The following is a 20,017-nucleotide window of genomic DNA, read 5'->3' as shown; positions in this document are numbered from 1 at the left end:
ACCCGAACGGGATGCTTTCCAGCTCCTGTTGGCTTTCCCCCAGGGTTTAGTTTAAAAGCTGCTTTGCCACATTTTGTATGTTTAGTGCTAGCAGTCTGGTTCCATTTTGGTTCAAGTCCAGCTCGTCCTTCTTATACAGGCCCGGCTTGTCCCAAAATGTTCCCCAGTGCCTAACAAATCTGAACCCTTTCTCCCTGCATCACTGTCTCATCCATGCACTGAGACGCCTCAGTTTCACCTGTCTAGCTGGCGCTGCATGTGGAACAGATAGCATTTCAGAGAAAGCCACATTAGTCATCCTGGATTTCAGCTGCCTACCTAGAAATCTAAATTTGCTTCCAGGACCTCACAACTACATTTCCCCACATCACTGGTACCAGCATGGACCACGATGACTGACTCCATCCTGGCATGATCTATTAGGCTATCTAGATCATGTGATATCCACAACCTTCACACCAGGCAAGCAATTTACCATGCAGTCTACATGCCCATCACAAACCCAGCTGTCTATGTGTCTACTGATCGAATCTCCACTACCACAAGCCCCCTCCCCCTGGAAGGACATCTGTGATGCGAGAGGATATTTGCTCATCTTCTGAGGAATGGGTCCTGCTAAGGAATCATTTCCCTCTTCCTAAGAATGATACCCTCCTTCTCTAAGAGCCCCATTCTCCATGACAGCAGAGGAGCCATCACCCTGTGAGTGAGATACCGCCATTAGGTCCCTGAAGGTCTTATCTACCAACCTCTCTGTCTCTCTTAACTTCTCCAGGTTGGCAGCCTGGACTTCAAGGGAATGAACCTGTTCCCTGAGAGCCAGGAGCTCATTACACTGAGCACACACCCACAACTTCTGTCCAGCAGGCAGATAGTCATACATGTGGCACTCAGTGAAACACACTGAATAGCCCCCACACCCCTCCTGGCTTTCTACCTTCATAACTGGTTGTTGTTGTTGTTACCTTGAATACTTTGAAAACTAAGTTATTACTAGCAGAAAGGGGGAATTTATTTATACTTATTTATTTACAGTTACTATGAGTAGGGATGGAAGAGTCGATTGCCCTGACTTCCTCGCTCTGTTGCTAAACTTGCACAGGTGCTTAACTCACTGGTGTGCTGATGCTATGTCACTGGGACTAAGACACTTTGCCACTGGGGCTCCTTACACTCAGATAGCTCATGTGGGTAGATTATTGGGGTGGTTGACAAGCTACCCCAAAACTATGGGCTGTTTTAGGGTTGCGGGTGGCTTGTCAACCACCCCAACAGTTCACCATCAGCAGGTTGGCACATAACACAAACCTACAGTGTGCCCCCGCCGTGCCTAGAATATTCAAAATGGCAGCTGCTGCAACAAGAGCCCCATAGGGAAATTCATACACAATGACTTTCTTGTCACAGCTTCTTGTTACATGCAAACCAGGCCAATGAAAGATGATTAGAGATAGGGTGACTCCCCTCAGCTCGAACTGGAATTTAGGTAACCATTACTAGCTGCAGTGGAGAATGCTAAAAAAAAAAAAAAAAAAGTTTTTTGTTTCTAAGTTGTCTCATAATTAATGCATGTGCATGACTCCTTGTGGGGATACATGCATGTTCATCCCAATGCCGCATGGAAACTGTAGTAGAGGGGAAGGCAGCATGTTACCTAGGCAAAAGTTAGGATTTTTAAATTCACCAAGTCACTGCATTCCATTTTGCGCGATTCTTCCTGCATGGCTGGTTGTTGAGGGTCACTTGTAATTATAAATCGTTGGCTTGCCAATTTTTTAAACTGATTGATTTTGTGAATTTTAAAAATTGTTTATAAATTGGGTTTGTCTGTCAGTTGTTGACAAGGCAAGAGTTTAAGAGCTGGACTCAGAGGTTTGTTTTTTCGCTTTTCCCCAATACTCAAGATTTGCTTTTAAAGGTCACATTTACATGATGCATGCCCTTGGGGCGTATGTAAGTTTTTATAATTTGGAAATTCCCTGGAGAATTAAGTAATGGATTCAGCAGCCAAGGGGTATTGTTCTGTAAAATACATACTAAGTTCAACTCAATTCAAGCAATCAACAAACATGGCCCAGAATAGCACCTGTCTTTTTGAGCTACTAGTTTGAATACAGGAGACTTGGGGCAGTATTCAATGGTGTCATTCCGCAAACTCAAATAGTGGTAGTGGAGCTTTGCTGAATCTTTCCATTACACAAGTGGTTGCCCATTATACTTTTGCAACTGGTGGTGCAACAACTAAAGTTATGTTTGCACAAGTGCGGTTGTGCAAGCAGTTGTGCATTTTGCTTGTGAACCCCATTGTTCACAGGTGTTCTGTGCAACAGGTTGCACAAGCATAATGCAGAACTGCATGTGCAACCGTGCTTGCACAAACCTAACTTTAGTTGGATTCTTCTCTTCCACATAGTTCAGAACCTAGTTTCTCCTTGTGCAACACCATTTGCGGGAATGGAATGACACACTTGGATACGGCCCCTAAGGAATGCTGATTGCATGGTGCAAAGTCAGCACACAAGCTTATAATGTTTTCTATTCAAATTATAAGCAGAAGACCAGTTGGGGGGAGTTTGTTTCAAAATATAGGTGTGTTTTGTGGGTAGGGTAAAGTCATATTCTGCAGGCCAAATTACATGTGACACTTAAAGAGTCATCAAAAACTATGTCTGGTTTTATTCTTTATGTAATGATAAACACAAGGGGCTGTAATTTTCATCAGGACCACAGTATGTATAGAGGAGAGATTTAGCCCTTCCCTCCCCAGTCATAATCTTGATGAAACCCTCTCCCGCCCTCTCAAGTGACTGTGGCTATTTGGCTTGGGTGGGGGGGAAACTCACTGGTCACTTGTGAACTGCCTCCCAAAGAGAACATGCTTTACCAAAAAAAAAAAGAGGACAAAAGAGGGCATGGATTCACCTAAAATTCATATATGCTAATTCATATGCATAGATGCAAATTTAGAAATAATTATTATAATTTAAATAGAAACACAGCCCATCTCACTGCAGTGTGAAAGACTGTGGCCAGGTGACCTGTTTGCCTTGCTTAGTCTGCTGTGAAGGTTGACAGGCAACTTCAAGGCCCAGCTCTTCTTTCTGATGGTTCTTTATCTTTACATTGGACTTGGACTGGACAGCCCTTCAAACAGAGGACGCCTTGAAAGAAAGAATAGTCCTCTAGCAGCCCTTCACACAGAGGAAGGTGCTCTGTAAAAGAGGGCACATGGCCGCCTTACATTAGTACCTGTTGATTTTGAACATCAGCAGCATACATATGAATGATCCTTTGCATGAGATCTGAGGGAGCCATTGCCAGGCAGTGTAGATACAAGTGGACTAGGTGGGTCAGTGGACTGACTCACTGTAATGCAGCTCCTTATATCTATTCTCTGGGAGTGAGTACTGTCAAGTGAGCCACCTTTATCTGCTTTATCTTACTAAACTAAGGCCATCTCTTGAGGCTTTCCACTGGGTGCCCCAGCCTTCAGGGGTGAGGTGGGTGACAATGGCAAAAGGAGTCTTTTCTGTGGAGCAACTTCCCAGCTTTAGAATGTACTTCTCTGGGAGACTTGCCCGACATCCACCGTTATGTTACTTAGCACCAAATGAAAAAGCTTTTTAAAGAAGCTTTTCCAGGCCTTTGAACTTTAATTTGTTTAGGGCACAATCCTATGGAGATAGATGTCAGCCTCCAAACTCGGAGGCTGGTGACTATCCTATGCAGGGTGGCTGGAGCATGGAAGGGATCCTCTCCTCTGTGCTCCTGCCACCCTACATCTTCACCTAGATGCAAGATTTCATGCATCTAGCCAAAGACATCGGAGCGGGAGGGGGAAGATTGTGCAGCGCATAGGAAGACTCGTAAAGAGGCTGTTAGGGATGAGTCCAAGCACGTTGAGTTGTCTGACAGCTCTGATTCTGAATCAGAGTTGGAGCAGCTAGAACAGGGGCTGGGGGAGGGAGCCTCACTAGTGAGCCAAGTTGCTGGGAGAGATTCCTCCAAAAACTTTGACAAACAGATGGGCCAGGCTGAGTTGCTGCCTCCCCCTCCACTGTCAGAACTCAAGTTTCCAAGGAGAAGGAGGAGGAGGAAGAGGGGCATGACTTGAGAGATGCTTGGGCATGTTGCAAAGCAAAGTGGGAAAAGTTAGGGGCAGGGCTCAGGCAGGATAGCCACTCTTGGAAACCAATGTGGGAGGAAGCCCCCTAGTTGTTTAGGGGCCTGAAGCAGTCTGAGAGGTTCCTGGAATCTGCATTTGTAAAGAGGCTAGTCTCTAGCAAAAGAGGCTAGTCCGTAGTATTAGCCTGAAGCTTTGTCTCCTTGTGGTGTTGATTGCGAAGGGGAAGGATGATCCATTTCTGATAGAGGCTCCTCCCCTCCCCACCCCGAAGACAACCCCTTTTTTGCTCTCCCCAAGCTCTGTTTGTGAGCATGGAGAAGCAGCCAGTGCGGAGAGAACTGCACTAGCTATGACAGCGAGGGGAGCCCGGTTTCTCAGAACCAAGTTCGGAAAATCCTATGGCCCTGTAGACAGTGTCTAGTGGCCATAGGATTGCTCTCCCCATCTTTTAATTGACTACACAAAGTTAGTATTTTATCCTCCTGTGCTTTGGGATTATGTGCTTGATTTTATGTGCTGCTGTTGCAACCATTTTTAATGTTTGCTGTTTTGATGATGTATTTTATGGTGACTTTGGTTTTTAATGTAAGCCGCCTGGGAACATTGTATGCTGAAGGTTCAAGGCATTAGTGTAGAAAATGAATATAAAATTAAGTAATCTGGAGGGACCCAAGTAGTTCTTTTCTTAACTAGGCAGTGCATCCCTGTGCTGCATTATAGAACAGAAGCAGTAGTCTCAGCTATTTTTCTTGTTAAGATGATTCCTACTTGGTGTATGATTTGCTTCCAAATGGGCTGGATGGATCTTGTCAGCATAATGGCATCAACATAATTTTCTTTGCCTCCACCCAAACCAAAAAGGATGGCTAATATTTCACAAACTCTAATGCTGTAATGCTAGAGGACTCTCCAAGAGATGCCAGCCTCAAGATATGACAAGGGGAAGCTGTTATCCCAACACTTCCAGCATTCATTAGCACCATCCCACTTCCACCCTCAGAGACCATTTAGGTATCTCCTGTAGATCTTTTCCCCAGCTGTATCCATTTGAAGGAAGAAAGAATATTTCCAGACATGCCATTCCAGCAGCCTATTAGACTAAATCAGTCTACCAAGCCATGAAAGATGTACGGCACTCTGGAAAGCTCTATGTAAGCTAGGGCATCCTCTCAGAAGTACAGAATTAGAATATCATGGTGGCATTTTGCTACTGTAAGTGCAGCTCACATCTAGAAGACACCAGGCTGGGGAAAGATGGACTTTTGGTTCCTCTGTACTGTATTCTATACTCCAAGGCAGAGGTCTTATTCTTTTCCAGTCTGTTACCAGTATTCTTTTAAACCTGAATAATGGATAGAACCTGAGACCTTCCAGATATTTCATTAGGTATTTTTTGGTGTTATGTGATCCAGTAGTCTGTCTGACTACATATAAGGCAGTTTTCAGTGCTGGGCAGATGTTGGAACTTAGTGGCACTTAGGAAGCCCCCCCCCACTCCCCCAGCCATAACCTATGGTTGTGAAACCAAAATTTTAAAAATCATTTTGTGAGCTTGTGTGTTTTAAAAGGTTTATTTAATTTGTTTGTGATCTTCCATTATCATGTAGCCTCAAGGCAAGTTTCACAATAGTATAATAATTCCTAAGCATTTGCTTGTCTCTGAAACAAAAAAAGCTAAAATATTAGTGAATGCAATCTAAGATTCTTGAGAATTTATGTTTTAAAGTCTCCTAAACCTATTAGACTCACCAGAGTTAGTACCTTAGCTGAACAAAACCACAAAATAAAAACTGAAATATCTGCTTCACTATACACTGTCTCCTTAATTGCAGCTCAAGCGCTAGGCTCCTCCCGCCCTCCCTTTCCTTGGACTACCACAGCCCTGTGTCTGGAGCCCCTTTAAGAAAGCTGCACATAACCCTGTTTAATAAACCTATTACATTACTAGCACCTGTGCAGAGCCTGAATGAATAATCAAAGTTCAACAGACAACACAGCATGAACATAAGAGGAAATATAAAGAAACTAAACTATAGTTTCTTTTCAGAACTTGAAAAGGTCACTGTAACCTTCAAATGAAATACAAATGACTTATTAGCATGTCTCAGTCTTTCAACTATATAAGAAATGATTTGATGTTTCATTTAACTCTGTTTTAAAGGGGACCATCTGTGTTTCTGTGAACTAAATTTTATTGTATTAGAGGACAATGCTGTTTTCTGGTAATAGCCAGTGATTAATCATGATCAACTGTCACACCTTATTTAACTTTAATTCTGTGAAAAGGTTTTCTATACTATTTAAGGTGCAAAATGACATTTAAATCTTCAGTTGTATACGTGGAGAAACATAACCCATATCCATTACCATCTTATCCTGTTAAAATCACTCTCTCGATTGTCCACTTCATACATTTGATGAAAAGTCACTGCACTATCAAACAAGTTGGGCTACAATTCTATACCCACTTACCTGAGAGTAAGCCACACTGAACTCATGGGACATATTTATGAGTAGACATGTATAAGATTGCTGTCAGTCTCCAAGATAACACATCTTATCTTGCTACAGTCTACTAGAATTCTTCTATCTCTGTTATACTATTAAAGAAGCATTTTGTTTATAGGGCTGCTTCCAAAGATATGTGGAATGCATTAATCCATAACAGGTTATTGTTATTTCTTTAAAACCACTCATCAACAAACAATATCATATCAATACTGAGTGATGATAGCTGCTCAGTACTTAATATGTATGATAATTCTGCCCATGTAGGATGTTAAGTAGATAAGCAATATTTATAGGGATTTCATGGACCATCTGGCAGGGATCTGCCTCAGGGGCATAGGAACAAAGCTAAAGTCCAGAGCTCATAAAATGATTAATTCAGGAGGTTAGGTAAAGGTCCTGTCTATACCAGTAATGCCACTCAGACAGAAAGATCCACTGAAGTTTTGGAATAGCGCAATGGGGGAGGGCACAGTTGTGAAATCAGAAAAGGCTAAAAGCCATTAGATCAGGGAAACAGGTGGTTGAATTATTCTTCCAGCAGGTAACAAGACTATCCAAATTGTATGAATTAATGAAACCCAAATTTTCCCTAGGGGAGAACAGTACGATGAACACAGCAAACGTTGGCCAAAGATATAATTGGATTGGACGTTGTGTGGTGAAATTTCCATACTTATAAATGTGTTAACTAGTTCAAGCAGTATCAAGAGTTTAAATCAACCAGGCAAGATGTACTTGGACAAATAAGTGCTATACTGAATTCAGCAAAGATGTATCAAATAGTGGCCTTTATTTTCATGTAGATATGTTTTAAGATTAGGATGCAAAGCCATCAAGCAATGCATCTCATGACCATCTGCACATTAAAAAATATAAGCTAGAAGTTTTTTGAGGGGGAGGGCAGAATCAAAATAACCTTCATATCAACTCAGAGTGTTGAAGATCATAAGCAAAAGGCGGGCGGGGTGTGTGTGTGTAGGTGCAACAATGGTATCATCCTAACCCAATATGCAGTATGCCAATTAAGCACAGAATCATTGTGGTATTACAAAATAAAACAGACTGATATAATTAACAATTCAGTGAGAGAGTATTGGATTAAAAGCTACTCTAATGATATTATAAAAATCCATTAGAAAGTCCAAGCCAGCCAACCAGCCATCTCAAATGAATTCATCACAAACCTACATATCCAGGAATCATATTGCCCCTTCTTATAAATGAGAAGCAGAAGAGTGAATTAATATTGCAGTCTGAATTTTACCTAAATAATAAAATGGATATACAAACTAGAGTATTTTACCCTTCTGAAACAAAAGACCTATCAATGACTCTTGGTCCTAAGCAATGAGGATCTTCTCATTACTCAGATGTATAGCTCAGAATATAATAAGATAGAAGGCAACTTCCTCAATCTAAAAAAAAACCCACACAGGCAGATGGAACCAATTCATACAGCACTCTTATACTAATAAGAATTTGAAAACTGTTTTCTCTATGGGTTCCAACTGTGCTCCCAGGGAACTGGTGTGACACACACAATCATGGTCCATTTATCATGATCTTCAGTTGGTTCCATGATCCACTTACACCACAAGCTATTTTGAGTCCTGATAGAAAACAAGCACTTGCTGAAAGCCTCAAAATGCCTCTTATGTTCACATTCTGAAATGGTTTTGTTTCACACATACATATACATCTGTGATCATGTTTTCATTAAACCATGGAAAGGCCACATTCAAATATGGCACTTTTTCAGAGCAATGAAAACAAAGAGTAGTCATTATTTAAAAACTGTTAACCATTGCTCTGGATCTGGTGGCAACTGGACAAGAGATAAGGAGACAAGATCAAAATCTTAAAGGACTTTGCTCACTACTTTGTGATCTGGAAATAATAAGTAACAATCACAGGCAATTTCAAGTATTTTTCTCTTCATTTGTCAAATGTGCACAATGGATCAGAATAGCATCAATTAGTTCAAAGTGCAAACCTCCAGAGTAAAGAGAACTAATGTGCTGATCCTGGAAAGCATTTTAACATGTCATTTCTTTGAAGTTGGTATTCTACTGCTATTATTTTACTTATGGTGTTTACATTCGTCTATTGGCTTTACTAGTTCTCCTTTTTCCCTCAGTAGCTAGAATATGGGCTTAAGGCTGGTGAGTCTGTTTGCTTTTCAATAACACACCTTTGAATCATGAGCACACGGTAGCAGGGAAGATGAGCTGAGGCGTTTTTGCTCACAAGTAAAATCGACCAGAACAAATGTGTATGTGTGTGTGGGTCACCTCCTTGCTGACAGAGCAAAAAGTACAAAAGTGCAAAAACATTTTGCACTGTCAGCAAGCAGATGCCCCCCGCTCACATTCTGTGATGAGGGATGGTGCTGGCAATTTTTAGGTTTGGCTTTCTGTTTGTGCAACTGCCATGTCTTGGAGAAAATACCTTGGATGAACTTAGGGGTGAGACAGCCTAAGAGACCAAACTCCATACATGACTACCTCTCTCACCCCAGAGAATGGGGCAGACTTCTAACAGCACAATCCTATGCGTGTATATCATGGCCAAACTACACATTATGTTAATTGCATACTGTGTGTAGCTGAGGCTTGTTTTACATTTGATGTAATTATGCACACATACCCAATTTAGATTGGGATGAACGTGCTCCGGGAGGGGAGGATTCAACCTTTCCCCCATTTCCCCCCCGAAATTCCCCACCCACCACCATCACTATAGGCAGGCTTATAGAAGGGGGAAAAGTCTCAATAGGAGTCAATGGAACTTCTTTTTTTTAATCCCCCACATGGGGTGGAATTTTGGGAAAAACTGGGGCAGGGGGAGAGGTTTAACCCTCCCCTCCTGGAGCACCATGATACCAATCTGAATCAGGGTCCCATGCATTTACACAAGAGTAAAACCTAAGACAAGCGTCAACTTGTCTTAGGTTTTACCAGCATTGTGCAGCCATTCCGACTTTTCTTTCTTAACAGATTTTCTTGCTAAAAAAAAAAAAATGGAACATTTGGAACATCTCTGCACCAGCCTACAAACCCACATTTAAAACAGGGCTTTCCACTTCCGTTTTAAATGCAGGATCACAATGGACTCCCTTTACACATGCTTCCTCCCCCCGCTTTCTCCCCGCCATATCTGAGTCTTCCATATGTTTCATTGATCTAGCTCCTCTACTTGTGGCTTTTCCTTTTTCATGGTGGGAACTCAAGTGGAACACAATCTGGGTAATTTAATACTTCATTATCTCTTAAAAATGGAATAAAGGTTAGTTAGGGCAGGAGACGCCCTGGAGGTTAATGACGTCATCTAAAGGGATAAAAGCTCCATGTGAAGAAGCCTGTGGTGTGAAAACACTGGAGGGCTACAAGTAGAAGATGGCAGTGTCTGGCCCCCTATAAACTTCCATGGATGAGGCATGGTGATAGCACAATACAAGCTTCATCTGGAAACACCTTTACAGTGCAATCCTATGCAAGTTTACTCTTGCTTTATCTTCAGTGAGGCTTATTCCCAAGAAAGTGTGTTTAGGGTTGCAACCTTAAGAGTTACAAGGGGGAAAGGGACTGAGCTGGGGAAACAGTTGTATGGCACCCTGTGCTGAGAATTTATCTTAATTTGCAAAATAATAGTTAGTTTACTGCTACTCCATCTCCTGACTTCCTTCTAGTGTGCTGCTGGCAACACTTGCCAAACAATTTGCCCCAATTAACCTTTCCTTTCTTGCTGCCTATGGCCTATATGTATTTTTCATTAATTGTTTAGATCTCCACTGTTCTTTCCCCATTTCCAAATGCAAAGGAATGTTCTCATGGAGCATGGTAATTAATTGCTCAGATGGCAATTAATTGCTGAGCATTTCATTTTAAACTTGACACTTCGTGTCAAAGCATTCCAGAAAGTTATATTCACTTCACTGCACTTACACACAAAGACCAGTTCAAAGCAAACAGTTAAAAACAGCCATGATGAGATTTGTGAGCACAAGCTATGCCTTTTTTGAGATGCAACTGAAGGAGAATATCTAGTACTTATTCTATGTCCACCCCCACCCCACTTTTGAATAAAAGTTCCATAGGCTATAATAAGAAAACAGACTCGGGTCCATTTTCCCTTTCAACTAGATTAAAGCCATCCATCATTTCTCCATAGCATCAACATCATAAAGGTTTAAATCACAGAAGAAAGAGACATACCTAGGATATTCCTTCTTATTTGTAATATGCACTCACCCAGATTTCTCCATGAGCAAAAAGAATCAAGTCACAGCAAATCATACAGCAAAAAGAAACTAAGGCTGCAGTCCTATGGTCCCTGAAAGGGTGTCCTGGTGCCACAGGACAGTTCTGAACTCACCCTCCAATGGTGGGGAGACAGGTCTGTCCTCAGAGGGGGAGATCCGCCCTTGGATGCCCCTCCCAGTCCCGCATGGAAACCTCTGCAGTCCTTACCTCTCTGATATCAGGGCTCTGAGATTGGTAGAGGCAAAAAAAAGGGTGGATTTGGGAGCATGTCATGGCTGGATTGGGTGAGGTTTTGGATCTACAGGTTCCAAAGCCCTCTTGGCCCCCAAACAAACATCCAATACATAGGAGAAATGTATCCTAGCCCTGGAGCTAGTATACATATTTTCCCTCCTATTGGCTGTAATAGGAGGGAAGTCATTAAAAAATTGTATGGGAAGAAAGGAAGGAAAACACCACTCCTCCCTCCCTTCTGCCTGGCCAGCGTGAGACTGGTTGGGAGTCAGGTAAAGCGGTTCATCCGCCTTTCAATTTCTCCGATGCGGCAAGTAGGATTGCTCTGTTAACTTTAGTATTTTACAGACCTTTGTCTCTGTCAGTCTGTATTTTCCAAATGAGCAGAACAAAAGTCAGGTTAAGAGTTTCAATTAACTGTCAGCATATCAGGAAGGAGGTTTGGGTAGTCAGGTCAGGCATATTACCTGTACTACTTGCTTCACGTTGCCTTGCTGGACAGTTGAGATGGCAGGCAAACAGGGGTAGAAAACATCCCTATCTAAACATATTATAGGGAAATGAATCCCATTAAATCAGATTAATTTTTTTTTTACTTCTATGGGAGTTTGAAATTACATAATCTGCAGATATTTCCTGTTTTGAAACCACATCTTTTAAAAGAAATGAATATTGACAGAGATGCTATCATACAGAATACATCATGCTAAACTAATATTTCCTATTGATCTGTCGAGTGTAATTCTCAAGATTCTTGCTTACTATCAGAATCAGAGGTATGATCAGATTCTGATTCAGAATTTCAATTAATGTGTTTAACTGCAGAACTCCCATGTACAACAAATATCATCAAAACTCTTGGAAGTAACTCTTTGTATACGGATTGACAGGCATTTGCCATCAAGAAGAGTCCATCCATTGGCGAAAGTGGACAGTAAGGCTGGTCATAACGGAGCAAGACATACACCTGGTAGTTTATCCAATTCATTTTCAAATGATGGCTGTCATGTTCAGGAGGCAATTTCCTTATTTCTTCTTCATTTTCTCCCACTTCATTGCATGAGCTTCTGCCAGTGCAGGGCTGGGGCACTTGTGGTCCTCAGATGTTTTTGGAGTCCAAACCCCCATAATCCCATTGACCACTGGCCGTGCTGACTGGCGCTGATGGCAGCTAGAGTCCAACCACATATACGAGCGTGTTGTTGATGTGGACTCAGAAGACATATATGATAGTGGACTGTGCCATCTTGCAGATTTTAAAAGTTACTCTGTCCTTGGTGAGGGTCAAATTAGACCTGATGAAAATGGCATTATTTTTACATTTGTGTTTTGCCCCACATAAAGTAGGAGGGAGGGCCTCTGATTTTTACATCAAAAGGCATGTGCAAGTGAGGGGAGCTGAACTGTCTGGCCCCTTACCTCCCTGCAGTCTGTTGTTCCAGGCATGAGAAAATCCCAGCCAGCTGTGATACTGGAAGTGAGATGGCATTGGAGAAAAATACCTGAAGCAATGGAGCAGCAGCAGGGTTCAGCTCCCCTCACCTATTCTGAAAATTCATATCCCACCATCCAATCAAGCCATCCTCAAGGCAGCTTACAACATAATAGGAAACAAAAACCCTACACAAACATAACCCAACAGCCTGTAGTCCTGAGGCCAGAGTGTGCTTCTCTTCAGTCCTGCAGCTCCAGGGCAGCTGGCACTTGCAGGAGAGTGTTTGTTCTGCCAGGGAGGGGGGAAAGCAACTTCTCAGCTGTTCCTTCTCTGGCTGATGGCTGGGGCTAAGCTGGTCTTCTGCTTGCCATGATGTTCTCCCTAGGAAGCCAGGGAGGCGTGGCTCCTAGTCCTCTGGCAATGGATGGGGCCACAATATGCTTCTTTATGCACTCTGCTCTATGAGACTGCCCTCCCCCCCGTCACCTCTTTTGTGTGTCAGAACAGGGCAGATAAGGCAACAGCAAATGTACCTGCCCCCATCACATCTAGTATGTTCCTAAATAATTGCCATATTTTAGTTTTTAAAGGGTAGGGATCGATTAGTACTCCTGCTGCATTAGAATGATATATTGGAACTATGGAGTCTAAATGTACTATGCAGTCTTCAAAGAATTCTTGGAAAATAATATAAGTACAGATTGGTGCAGGTATTGCAGGAGGAATTGTGCAGTTTATCACAAGTTCCATCACAACCAATAAACAACAGAAGCTACATTACGCTCACTTAACCATATTTCACAAAGCTTCTGAAATAGCAATGGATACAGAGTCTGACGGCTTCTTCACACGGAGCTTTTATCCTGCTGCTGAGGTTACTCATGGAAGTTTGTGGGTCCTTTAGATGACATCGTCAACCTCCAGGGTGTCACCCGCACTAAATGACTTTTATTCCATTTTTTTTAAAGATCGGTGATAATGAGCTACCAAATTACTGTGCTTGAGTTCCACTTGAGTTCCCTCGGGAAAAGAGGAAAACCCACAATTAGAGGAACTAGACCACAGCCCCATCTAGTGGTTGTACAATGAAACATATAGAAGACTCAGATAAGGGGGAAAAGGAGGCGGAAGAGCGGGATGAAAGAATGTTTAAAAGGAGACCATTGCGATCCTGCACTTAAAACGGAAGTAGAAAGCCCCATTTTAAATGTGGGATTTTAGTAGAGAGATGCCCTGAGAAAGAAGAATCACATCTTTCTAGTGAAAAAATGGTTTAAATGTGGAGAAAATACCATATCTTCTCAAGAGAACTGCAGCCTCAAGCCACAAGGAGTGTACGCTATAAGTGAGAAACAACTATGCATTTATTCCACAAAATCCTATGAATTCATTGCTAAACTAGGCCTACTGGTAATTACATCATTCTCAGGAAGAAGGGGAAAACCCCCCCAGAAGCTGTGCATTAGTACCACCAGCACAGTGTCTTGGCTTACAGATAAATTATTTTGATGTATATGCAGGAGCAGAGACAGTTTCAGGACCCAGACAAAAGTTCATTGTGGATTTTCAAAATGTTAATAAGCTAATTATAATAATAAAAGAGTAATATGATAAAAGGAAGTAAAGTGAAATTCCTTGGAATAGAAAGACTGAAGGCCCAGATTTCAAAGCAATCAAAACCAGGGGTTCAAAGACTCCTGCAGAGCATATTGTTTGTATTCAGTGTGGAAGTTGTACGTAATACACTGCATAAAATCTTTGGTTTAAATAATTAAAAAGTAGCACCTTATAGTTTGTCACAGATTTTGCTGCAAGACATATGCATCCTTTCTTTTATCTTTAGCAGACCAATATGAATTTAAAGTGCCATGTATTTAATTACTGGTATTTTAGAAGTTTAGTATCTGGACCACTTGCATTCAAATATCCCAAGCCTGAACAAATTTTTATACCAAAGCTTTAAAACCAGCAGTTTGACAGTTGTATGGATACAAAGAGATTAATTTCCTTTGGAGAGCTTTTTCTGCTGTAATTGCTATTTAGGACTTTCTGTGAAAAACAAAAGAAGTAGATTTAGTATGCTTAGTATGTCTTCAGGCATGGGGAATGCTGGGAGTTGTAGGACTTTTTTCTGTCTAAATATGCATAGGATTGCACCCTAAGTAGTTTTCAATGCTGCTTTGTTGTTGTTGTTTGAAATAACACTCTGATCATATTTGGGGGTGGGGGAGTGCTTTTCCATATGCACTGTTCATAAAAGGGAATCTTGCAGACTACATTCTGTTTGTTGCTTCCTCTGCCTTTCACAAGCCATATCATGCCTCCTATTATATGGTGCTAGAATGTCATCTTATCTTGACACTTCCAGAGCACGGTCCTATGAAGCTCTGAATGCAATAAGCTAGGATTTACATATTGTTGTTGTTCAGTCATTAAGTCGTGTCCAACTCTTCGTGACCCCATGGACCATAGCACGCCAGGCCTTCCTGTCCTCCGCTCTCTCTCAGAGTGTGCTCAAGTTAGGATTTACATATTACATGCTTGCATTTAAACACAGTCTTCAAACTTGTAGAATTTCTGTAAGTAGACCACACGTCAATCAATATACTGTATACTCCTATAAGTCTGCTGTTGGAATTTGCTCCTTGGGATTGTAATTTAATACTTGACATGAAACAATAGGAGAGCTAGATGAACATATAAACTTACATTGTTCTCAACTTGCAAACATAATTCACATAAGAAAACCATGTTTCTCATACCAAAGAGTTACAGTTTTATGATTCACTGTAACATGAATGCTCACTTATTGCAAATGGACCCATGCCTATACAACAATACTCCCAATTACACTGATATGGAATAATATTACATATTCACAGAAACTGCAGTTATAGTCCTTAGCCCATGAATGTAAAGGTAGTCCCAACTGGACTAATGGTCTGGTTTGGATGTAATGCTAAAATATAGTTTAGCATTATGGGAACAAGCCTGCTCAAGCCTTGAGCTTGAATGCTCCCCCCTCATCTTTTCTCCTGCAGCATGGCAACATGGAAACATCTGGTTCCTGGTTTAAACTAACCAGAGTTTGCCATTACATCTGAACCAGAAACTGTCATTTATTGAAAGTATGGCTTTCTCCAAGGGGTGGCCAATCTGAACTGGATCTCCATTTGAGGAATCAGGCCAAAGAACTGAACACTTTATAGTTTTTTCATCACAGTTTCTTGGTAGCTGAATGATAATGTGTGAACATGTCCTAAATGTACTTTGAATATTTTGACAACAGGAAAAATCATGTCTGCGCAAAATGAAATGATTCCTATATGTAATGATCCCCAAAATACAAAGTTTAGCTCTAGATACAGTACAGATACTTTATCATATTCTTCATATCTAAATAAATGATTGTATAACTCCCATATTCTGTCCTTTTTAGGACCACTGTGGCCAACAGACATTTTAATGAAGAAGGAAAGCAAATGCTTTCCATAGGTCAGAAAAGATGATCTTATGCTCTCTTTAGACTCTATTTCAGACTTAAATATTCTCCATTTGTAGTCATATTGCTTATTCCCAGCCGTGAAATTAGCATGTTCATTCAGTATAAACTGCCAGGCATTCTATAATATTACACAGAATTATGGGAATGTATTTTCATTTCTAAGAGGCATAATTTCATATAGCAACATACATTTCTCACACTAATTAGAACATCTCAATTTCAACCCACATCATTATTTGGGTACTGTGCAGCACAGAAGATAGTTCACTGGAAAATATAAAGTCTAAAGAAATCCAGTTCAAAAAGTAAAAACACAGGAAACAGAATGCTAGTATCTCTATCACTTCGAGATCAAAACAAAAATTCAAGAGACCTTAATTTCAGACAGCGCTGGTTTGTTTGGTGTAACAGTTCATTTACTGACATTTCAGTCATCTTGCATATGGTCCATGGGGTCACGAAGAGTCGGACACAACTGAACGACTGAACAACAACAACGAGTGAATAGTAACCTTCATCAATTAACAAGCTGGTTTCCAACTGTTACTTGATACTTTAGTTTGGTATTTCTCACAGATTTAATAAAGATCAGCATTTTATACCTGGAATAGTTATTTGCTCACTGCAGCACATTTCCTTTAAGTGGTAACGTTCATAAAAAAATTCTGCCACATTATAGACCAGTGTTCCCCAACTTGGCACCCTCAAAATTTGTTGGACTACAACTCTCAGCATGCTGGCTGGGAGCGCTGGAAGTTGTAGTCCAACACATCTGGAGGACACCAGGTAGGGGAAGGCTATTATAGACATTCAGTTCTTCCGCTATTTTATAAAATGTGGAATTTACCTAATTTTTAAAAACATCTATCACTTCAGTTTCAAAATGTCTTATAAATACACTTTCAGCATCCTTCATCACTGGCTATGCCAGCTAGGGATGATGGGAGTTGTAGGCCAAAATCTGGCAGGCCACAAGTTGTCCATGCCTTTCCTCGGTTATAAGATCCATGAAGAGCCTTTATGTAAAGTTTTGCTAAGCTATGATATTTCAAATTTCAAATCAAATTACTCTCCAAGAAATAAATTGCAGACCACAAAAGTTGTGGTTGACCAAACATTTTTTCTTTATTTCTTACAGTTCGTTCATCTGGCTCAAGTAATAGCCAGATGAATTATAAATATTTAATATAGCCATTTTTATGTTCTATTTTTATGCCAGGATATCTGGTTAAGTGTCAATGATGTTTAATCCTTTTCAAGTAGGCCAACAGTTATCATATAGTAGTTAGATTAGTTGAAACAACCTACACTTTTTCTTCCCCTTCTCTTCCTCTTCTGAAGTATAAATGCTACACTCCTCCTCACACCTTTAGGAGAATCATGTGCTCAAATATCTTGCTATCCCCAGAACATCTTCCTAGACTCAATAAAAAATAGATGGAGAAAGGGTGGTGGTATCCTTTATTCTTAAGTGTGTTCCTTTTAAATATAACTGTTGCCATGGCGAATAGAACAATATTAAACCCTTAAATTAATGCGCCCTCTAGTACAGTGTTCAAATTCCCAGAAATCAAGGCAAACATAAAATAATTAAGGTGTATTGCTTATAACAAATCAGTAATAGGGTCTGTGCCATGAATTATGTTTGTAATCTGCTTATTTGGATCTTTACACCTTGACCCCATGGCAAGACCTCAAGAGGTTGAGATCCTTAAGGCAGTCTCAGTTAGGTGGAAGATAACTACAAGTGCTGCTGTATATGAGCACATGTTAATTATATAGACATCGTATAGAAATGTGTGATGGTCATGTCAACTATGCATAAAAGGGGTGGGATCCAGAAACGATATTTAAAAATTAATGAATGCATTTTGATTTGTACTCAGAGGAACCCAGCATTTCTGGCAGTCAAATGGGTACTATTCTCCCTGCTTACCTCATATCATTATGATATGCAAACTAATGTGCTGCAACCATCTGTTTAACTCAAAATAAAACCGAGGGCCATGGAATGAGGCATTTTACACAACCAAGGTGGCTTGTTAGGGTTGGGGGGGGGGGCGTGAATATGAGAGTAGAATGCTAAAAGATCAGAAACAGGGAGCCACATTACTCCCCTTCCCCAATCATGGCTTTTCAACTGTCGGAATGTCTAAATAAACATATTAACATTTTGCACTGGTTGGTCTTCCTTAGTAGAGACAGCACTGAGCACCAGAGGAAGAGCAGTTTGCTGCTTGATGTAGGGACAATTGCTAAATTATCTGCACCCACCAGCTCATTATATGTTTCAAATGTAACCCCCATTGTTTAACTATAGTTGTTTACCTCGACTATAGGTGTAAGTTTTTCATATTTTACAAAAATGCTGCCCATCAAGTATTCATTATGACAAACATTGTCTTTGAATTAATGTAGGCAATGAGCTTTTATTGACATAGTCTTTAGAGGAAACATTAAAAAGTCAATATAATGTTATTTTTTAAAATTTAAAATATTTGTTTTTTTCTTGCAACGTGAAAAAGGGACAGTGATCAAAACTGAGGCAGATTGTTTATTGACATAGTTCAGTAATCAGAATATTTAAAAGTACAAATGTAATTAAGTATGTGCGTTAAAGAAGTAGGATTGCAGACTGATGTATTGGCAAACAGCAAGCAGGATTGCCAATATCACACTTTTCAGAAATGGATTGTTAGCAGCAGCAATAGTCAATAAGAATGAGCCACACTATTCTCAAAACAAGTGATTGTGGTACCACCATGTAAGACTTATAAGTCCTTTCTAAGTAGTGAAGAGATGTTCATATCCTTGTGCTCTGATAAGTGACAGAAAGAATGTGAAACACTGATTGTTCTTGAGGAACTTGTACTTAAATTGCACACACATTATTAATAAACAAGTTTTATCATTGATCTAAACTATTCTCAAACGAAAGCCAAGTTCACTTAAGTAAAATAATTTTAGCAAGAAACTGAAGATATTTACTGAACTGAAATGAATACATTTACATATATATTGGAAACCTAAGCATACCACAGATCTGAGGAGACCCAGAAACTAAATTAATAAAAAAATATGTGCAGCACAATCCTAAACATGTTTACTCAAGCTCCATTAAACTCAATGGATTTTATTTCCTAGTAAGTGTGTTAAGGATTGCATCCTTAATCTGTTGCCTGTTAAACAGTGCAATCCTGTGCATTTTTATTCAGAATAAGTCCCACTATGTTTCACAGTGCTTACTCCCAGGTAAGTGTACATGTATCAATGAATAGCCACTCAGCCTATATTATCAGGTAGCTGTACTACACAAGATCTCTATAACGTCTATATTCTTCCCCTCTCACTATTGTGGGATTCTCTCTAAAACCACCCACCTATGCATTTCAGCAACATTAAATATATATTGTAAGGTGTATAACTGATGAAAGAAAACTAATTTTTCAAACTGACGAGTTCATTAGCACTTTTGTAAATCCATTGCTATTTAGCATAGTTATAGTAATTCGCTGTTTTATAGTGCTTTCATATATCAAGTCTACAAAGTACATGTCTTTATTTGCTACCAGGCAACTTACTATAGCTACGAAGATGTTATTATCTCTCTCACCACAGCATCCCCCAAAGTCCATATACTGTTTTTAAAAAGAGATTGTACAAATATGTGTTATTAAAAAGCACATGGGGTATTATGATTAACTCATTTTGTAATGCATGCCAGAAAGGCAATGTATTACATGCAGGAAGATGTAAGGGCAGCTATTTTAAAATTCTACCAATAATGTTTAATAGCATTTCAAAGTTTTGAGGCAAAATGCAGTATTTTGAAACAACTGTAGGTTGTATCCAATGTTAGTTCTACTTAGAGTAGACCCACTGAAATTAATGGGACTTAAATTAGGCTAATATTGGATACAACCCCGTGTAAGAAATAAAATGAG

General features: G+C 40.2%; 1 protein-coding gene across 5 annotated transcripts in view; it reads right to left on the bottom strand.

Annotated features, from left to right (window-relative positions):
- GRIP1 (glutamate receptor interacting protein 1) overlaps positions 1–20,017 on the bottom strand; it is a 492,217-nt gene that overhangs the window by 189,251 nt on the left and 282,949 nt on the right. The window lies entirely within an intron of this gene.

This window comes from Heloderma suspectum, chromosome 7 (assembly GCF_057233095.1).
Source record: "Heloderma suspectum isolate Gila_16-S chromosome 7, 16-S_ref, whole genome shotgun sequence".
Taxonomy (NCBI): Eukaryota; Metazoa; Chordata; class Lepidosauria; order Squamata; family Helodermatidae; genus Heloderma; species Heloderma suspectum.
The sequence above is the reverse complement of the archived record's forward strand: the minus strand, read 5'-3'. Positions and strand labels throughout refer to the sequence as shown.